Consider the following 5,620-nt stretch of genomic DNA (forward strand, 5'->3'; position numbering starts at 1 on the left):
ATCCTCAGACCCCTTGTGAGACCATATGCTGGTGCAGTTGGCCCTGGGTTCCTCCTAATGCAAGACAATGCTAGACCTCATGTGGCTGGAGTGTGTCAGCAGTTCCTGCAAGAGGAAGGCATTGATGCTATGGACTGGCCCGCCCGTTCCCCAGACCTGAATCCAATTGAGCACATCTGGGACATCATGTCTCGCTCCATCCACCAACGCCACGTTGCACCACAGACTGTCCAGGAGTTGGCGGATGCTTTAGTCCAGGTCTGGGAGGAGATCCCTCAGGAGACCATCCGCCACCTCATCAGGAGCATTCCCAGGCATTGTAGGGAGGTCATACAGGCACGTGGAGGCCACACACACTACTGAGCCTCATTTTGACTTGTTTTAAGGACATTACATCAAAGTTGGATCAGCCTGTAGTGTGGTTTTCCTCTTTAATTTTGAGTGTGACTCCAAATCCAGACCTCCATGGGTTGATAAATTTGATTTCCATTGATCATTTTTGTGTGATTTTGTTGTCAGCACATTCAACTATGTAAAGAAAAAAGTATTTAATAAGAATATTTCATTCATTCAGATCTAGGATGTGTTATTTTAGTGTTCCCTTTATTTTTTTGAGCAGTGTATAAAGTTGAATGGGCTTGGGGAGGGTGTGGTAGAAGTTAAAGATTTATTTGGTTTAGAATTTTATTTTCATGGTAGTACAGAATTTTGCAAATCGTGATTGATCGTACATTCCAGCACAGTAGGTGGTGGCATGCACTTTATCCCTCCTGTTGTGTTCCTGTCGAATTGACCGATTTACAAGTTCTCTCTGAAAAATTTAGTTAATTTAATCTGATTGTCATAAGGTTCTATGACTTTGTCCACACAGGGCATCTGAACACACAAAATACAATTTGATGATTTTCATATAATTTGGGGTGTTTTCTTTAACTTTTGTACACCTGTGGTGTTCCCGGTCAAAAATAACCGGTCATTAGAAATGAATGGGTGAGACTACATTTAGTGTATAAAATTGAGTTCAGGCATATGCCCATTCATCAGATGGACACACTTTCTCTCCCAGACCACCACATGCATGTGTGTTTGAGTGCACACACACACACACACACACACACACACACACACACACACACACACACACACACTTTACGCCCATTCTTGGCTTCCATATGAACCCCCACGGGAACCTTTCCCCAATATAATCTTTCCTCCATGGGAACCACACCTTTTGGCATTCTCACAAACAATCACAACATTGTTTCAATAACATATAGAACTTTTCTCGCAATTCTGGTATATAAAGCTTTTTTGAGGCCTTGCTCACAATTCATTCTGTGGCAGCACAATGACCAAACGATATACTGTATGTGAGGCTCTTGATCACATCTTTGATCCTGACACTGGGGAGGATGAGAGAGGCCAGGAAACTGACAGTGAAGTAGTCTGTGATAAATAGCACAATATGTTTCATCTGAGTATTTGTTAATAGTCAAAATAATCCATACATTATGCTTTTTTTAACACAAAAACGAGTTGTATGAGCTCAGGTCAATGAGGCCTACAGGCCATTAATAGCAAATAGAAGTTCAAAACTTGTAATGTTCACAAGAACTTAAGTTGATAAGTTCTTGATAAAAAGACACAACATTAGGTGATAATATATGTATTATTATGGATTTATAATCAGCTATAATGGGGCGGTCATTTTGTACCGGGAACACAGAATTAATTAACATGAAACAAACACAACAGGAGGGTTAAACGTTTGTTTGCGGACCGCCATGATATCATAGAAGAAGAAGAAGACACTTGACTGGCGAGAAAATGTAATTTGTGCAAATTGCCCAAGATCTACTAGAATTGATGTACCTAGCAACACATATCATACGCAAGATACGGAGACAGAGAAGATCTCGGGCAAAACTACAGGTTCACAATGGTGGATGTACAGCAGGGGCATACGGCCGAGACAGCTATGTTGGAGTGTTTCAAGTGAGTTATTTTGGGTCCAAATTGTTGCAGAAGACCCTCGACTTACCACACCGCCAGCTGTCCTGCCAGGTACCACAACGCCAAGTCCTCGTGTTTTCCTGGGAGATGCAGCTTTCCACCTAGACGAGAACCTAATGTGCCCTAATAGAATGTTGGAATCAATTTCATTTTTGTTTCTAATTTCCCTTGTTACTGCACACATGTATGCACCTCTATATGAGAAGTGTTATTTTATCAATGTTTTTGGAATATGGTTCCTGGAAAATAGTAAGTTGTTTTTCTTTAACAAATATGTATCTGACATTCTCTTGTTACCTCTCATTCACAGGCGTCCATCTCAATAAACCTGGGCGTACCTGGAACTACCACCACTCTCATTGTCAGAGAAGTCATTCGGCATCATGGCTGCAAGGATGAGGATTATTGATGGACGCAAAGACTCAGTTCTTTGTGTGCACTCTGAACCAGTAGAGTTTAAATCGTGTTAATAAAATATAACCTGATTCTGGGATTTATTTAGATTGCAGTAATTTAGATTAGTTAGAACTACACCACGAGTAGAAGAACGCCTGTAGAGTCCGTGAAACACAGCTGTTCTGTACGTTGTCAGCACTTGATGTTCAAATATAATGCACTGAAACACTTTGAATTGAGAAATGTCCACGGAGCTTTTTCAGCACACAAATAAGCGTTTATTCTTGCTTCTAAAAGTAAACTGTAATAGAACGTGTCTGCTGAGAAAAGACATGCAAACAAGTGTCTATGGAATAAAATGTAAGTGCCAGAGTGTAGTGTCAAATCTTTCTGAGCAATAGTACCACAGTGTCTGCTATGAACAGACATGTAAACAACAAAAGTGTCCATGAAAAACAATGAAAATGTCTAGTGTCTGAGTCCAGAGATGCCTGAATAACAACAGAACCAGTTGTTAATTTCACTGTGGTCCCAGTCGTTCAGTCCATGTCCTCTTCTTGAAGTCATGCATGAACGCATGCAGCTGGTGATTGAATTCCTCCCAGAGTTTTGGCGAGAGTTCATCCATGAAATCAGCAATAGGTGCCAGGACCCTGTGGAGAGGATTGGAAGAGGGGGAAAACTATGAGTGTCTGGAGAGCAGTGTGCATGGCGAGGAGTGGAGGAAAAAGGACAACAGAAGAGAGGAAATGGTCTCAGAGAAGGTCTGAAATTATTTGTATTTATTTACCTCTGGGACAAGCTGGTGGCTCGGTACATGACGTTCTCCAGATCTTGAGATATGTCTTGCCTTTACGAGTGACATGTCAAGAACTGAGTCTGCAGCCCTTTTCTCCCTTCTCACACCCTTGCTACTACTGCTGCTGCTCTGTGGCTTCGGTGAGGAGCAAGCTAGTGGAGTAGGTCTTGGAGGTGGGCCCAGGATAGAGCGTCCCAGGTCCTGCATGGAGATTGTTTCTAATTCTGCACTGCATCTCAGTGCGGGAGATGAGCTGGGGGCCAATCACCAGTCTACTGGGGGCAGAAGTAGTGCTTGGGACCGGTGAACAGGCAGTGCTGGGGCACAGAGAACAAAACCAGGTGCTGTTTCCATTCACTCGTGTTTGTGCCTTGAAAATTCAAAAGAAGAGGGCTATTTAGTACACATATCCGAAACATTAATGAACATCAAATATCATTAACCGAGACTACAATAGACTATATAATGTTGCAAATGTTTGAGCAGAGTTGAGTATGCCTGGCCTAGCTACTCAACTGTTTATTTTTAACCTTTATTTAACTAGGCTAGTCAGTTAAGAACAAGTTCTTATTTTCAATGACAGCCTAGGAACAGTGGGTTAACTGCCTTGTTCAGGGGCAGAACAACAGATGTTTACATTGTCAGCTCGGGGATTCTATCTTGCAAACTTTCGGTTACTAGTCTAACCACTAGGCTACCTGCCACCCCAACTCTGCTCAAATGTTTGCAACATTTTGACTAGCTGGACCTTGCTACAGTACCAAACTGTGGGAAGCTTATTATTTTCTTTATATGACCAAATGATGTTTGATCAAAAGTTGTAAAGATCTTTAGTTTAGTTGGTTGGCTTGCTTTCCATGCACAAGTATGCTGGTAGGCTAGCTGGCCACTAGCCAGCCAAGTAGCTAGCGCTAGCAAAGCATGGATAATCTTTTTGTTGACTAGAATAGAAAATACCAAAACATACCCCATCCTTTGGTGAAGACAGCATGTTGCTTTCAGTCTTCCCATGCATCATGTGCTGAACAAGGAATTTCTGGAGTAGCCTTTCCACCGGCATCTCCACTGTGGCCCTTGTTTCTTTTCTTTGCCTTGACGAACTTGTCGCAAACCCTACACGAATTGACATTTAATGCAGGTCTTTACATAATGCATGGCTAGAATCGTACTTGTGAAGGTACTTTTGTACGTCCTCGGTCAATCGATGCTCGGAGTTGTCATTAGCCATGTTGAATCCACACTGAGTTTCAGGTTGAATCAACATGAAGCAGAAACTTGTGTCACCCCTACAACTGACCAATCACAGACTAGACTTCGGCTTCCGAAATTCAGCTGGCCCTTGAGAAAAGATTGTGTGCTCGAACAGCCGACAAAACCCTAACGGAACTCCAAAACGAACAAAAAGTTCACAAAATGTCGTCATAATACATGTACGAACTGTCGCAAACTTTTTCAGTTAGGAAGCATGCGGCCGCCTTAAGAGAGTGAGGGGGAGACAGCAGAGTCCTTTTGTAGTCCTGTGAGGTCACATGGTATCACACCTAGGTGTGAAGGGCTACTTTTATAACCCTTTGTCTTGGAGAGAGGGAGAGCTTGGAGGAACTCAGTTGTCACGTTCCTGACCTGTTTTCTGTTGTTTTGTATGTGTTTAGTTGGTCAGGACGTGAGCTGGGTGGGAATTCTATGTTGTGTGTCTAGTTTGTCTGTTTCTATGTCCAGCCTAATATGGTTCTCAATCAGAGGCAGATGGTAATCACCCCGCTCCTCCGCTCTCTCCACTGGCTTCCAGTTGAAGCTCGCATCCGTTACAAGACCATGGTGCTTGCCTACGGAGCTGTGAGGGGAACGGCACCTCCGTACCTTCAGGCTCTGATCAGGCCCTACACCCAAACAAGGGCACTGCGGTCATCCACCTCTGGCCTGCTCGCCTCCCTACCTCTGAGGAAGTACAGTTCCCGCTCAGCCCAGTCAAAACTGTTCGCTGCTCTGGCACCCCAATGGTGGAACAAACTCCCTCACGACGCCAGGTCAGCGGAGTCAATCACCACCTTCCGGAGACACCTGAAACCCCACCTCTTTAAGGAATACCTAGGAGAGGAGAAAGTAATCCTTCTAACCCCCCCCCCCCCCCCCTTAAAAGAGTTAGATGCACTATTGTAAAGTGGTTGTTCCACTGGATATCATAAGGTGAATGCACCAATTTGTAAGTCGCTCTGGATAAGAGCGTCTGCTAAATGACTTAAATGTATGTATGTAATCGTTGTCCCTGATTGAGAATCATATATAGGAGGCTTGTTTTGTGTTGGGATTTTGTGGGTGTTTGTTTCCTGTCTCTGTGTTTGTTCTGCACCAGATAGGACTGTCTCGGTTTTTCACGGTTTGTTATTTTGTTTGTTGTTTGTAGTGTTCACT

General features: G+C 43.4%; 1 long non-coding RNA gene across 1 annotated transcript; it reads right to left on the reverse strand.

The window, feature by feature from the left end:
* Positions 1-2,664: 2,664 nt before the first annotated feature.
* Positions 2,665-3,578, reverse strand: LOC139581166 (uncharacterized). The gene is made up of 2 exons (XR_011676157.1): positions 3,200-3,578; positions 2,665-3,062 (listed from the first exon to the last, which is right to left on the reverse strand). It is a non-coding gene; the product is annotated as an uncharacterized lncRNA (long non-coding RNA).
* Positions 3,579-5,620: the final 2,042 nt, after the last annotated feature.

The sequence above is a fragment of the Salvelinus alpinus genome, chromosome 7 (genome assembly GCF_045679555.1).
Source record: "Salvelinus alpinus chromosome 7, SLU_Salpinus.1, whole genome shotgun sequence".
Taxonomy (NCBI): Eukaryota; Metazoa; Chordata; class Actinopteri; order Salmoniformes; family Salmonidae; genus Salvelinus; species Salvelinus alpinus.